Source organism: Bufo gargarizans, chromosome 6 (assembly GCF_014858855.1).
Source record: "Bufo gargarizans isolate SCDJY-AF-19 chromosome 6, ASM1485885v1, whole genome shotgun sequence".
Taxonomy (NCBI): Eukaryota; Metazoa; Chordata; class Amphibia; order Anura; family Bufonidae; genus Bufo; species Bufo gargarizans.
Genome location: NC_058085.1, coordinates 986,794 through 988,471, shown reverse-complemented (window position 1 = coordinate 988,471; position 1,678 = coordinate 986,794). Strand labels below are relative to the sequence as shown.

Here is a 1,678-nt window from a genome sequence, read left to right as displayed (position 1 = left end):
ATCCATAAAGGGAATAACGTTATATAACAATAAATTGTTTGGAATAACGTGCTTTAAAACATCAGGTATGATGTTGTATCGATCAGGTAGTGTAAGGGTTACGCCCACTTCACAGTGACAGACCAAACTCCCCGTTTAACGCACCACAAACAGTCCATTTGCACAACCGCAAACTCCCCATTTGCACAAGGTTGGATACCAAGCTAGCCATGTTCCGTTCCTTGTCCTCACTGACGTCATTGAAGGTCTCTTCCTCCATCCAACCATGTACAACACCAAGGGTCCCCGAAAGGTGACAATAAGCCCCCTGGGACGCCTGCTGTGGTTGGTCTTCCACCTCCTCAAAGCCACCTTCCTCCTCTGACTCCTCTTCTTCAGACTCCTCTCTCTGCGTTGCCGCAGGTCCAGCAATTTACGACGACAAGGCTGCTTCTGGTGGTGATGGTGACCACAACTTATCCTCTTCATTCTCATCTACGGCCTGATCCAGCACTCTTTCCAGAAAAAACGCATATGGGATGAGGTCGATGATGTTGCCTTGGGTTTGACTGATCAGGTTTGTCACCTCCGCAAAAGGACACACGAGCCTACAGCCATTGTGCATGAGCGTTCAGTAATGCGGCCAAAAAATACCCAGCTCCACAGAGGCTGTCCTCTTTTTTTTTTTTTTTTTTAAATCTGTTCTTAACAGTTTAATATCTGTTTTGTCCCCTATCAGGGGCCAATGTATGGAATAGATTTTAGGAACCGGGAGATGGAAAAAGATGCTTGGTCGGTCCTCTTACTTCCAATTTGGGGCACTGCGCGTGCGCCGTGTATTGTACTGTGCAATCCCAATATGAGTGGTATGTTAAGTAGTACTATTCCTATCAGTTTAATCCATGCTACGTCCCCTATCAGGGGACGTGTATGGAATAGATGTTAGGAACCGGGAGATGGAAAAAGATGCTTGGTCGGTCCTCTTACTTCCAATTTGGGGCACTGCGCGTGTACCGTGTAAAGTACTGTGCAATCCAAATATGAGTGGTATGTTAAGTAGTACTATTCCTATCAGTTTAATCCCTGTTACGTCCCCTATCAGGGGACGTGTATGGAATAGATTTTAGGAACCGGGAGATGGAAAAAGATGCTTGGTCGGTCCTCCTACTTCCAATTTGGGGCACTGCACGTGCGCCGTGCAATGTATTGTGCCACCAGATATGAGAGGTGTGTTAAGTAGTACTATTCCTATTAGTTTAATCCCTGTTACGTGCCCTATTATTATTATTATTATTATTAGGTGTGTTAAGTAGTACTATTCCTATCAGTTTAATCCCTGTTACGTCCCCTATCAGGGGCCGGTCTCTGGAATAGATTTTAGGAACCGGGAGATGGAAAAAGATGCTTGGTCGGTCATCCTACTTCCAATTTGGGGCACTGCGCGTGCGCCGTGCAATGTACTGTGCCACCAGATATGAGAGGTGTGTTAAGTAGTACTATTCCTATCAGTTTAATCCCTGTTACGTCCCCTATCAGGGGACGTGTATGGAAAAGATTTTAGACAACCGCAAAGAGTTGTCAATAGTTAACACACTCATGACATAAATTTTATTCCTGCAACGGGGTGCCGAAGGCACACTCGGTCTCCCATCAGCTGCAGGCCTGCTGCTTAGCTTCGGGAGCAAGGATCTGTGTTTGA

The 1,678-nt window shown here is 45.9% G+C and overlaps 1 pseudogene; it reads left to right on the top strand.

Annotated features, from left to right (window-relative positions):
* Window positions 1-653: 653 nt before the first annotated feature.
* On the top strand, window positions 654-829 carry LOC122942893 (annotated as a pseudogene).
* The last annotated feature ends 849 nt before the right edge of the window (window positions 830-1,678 follow it).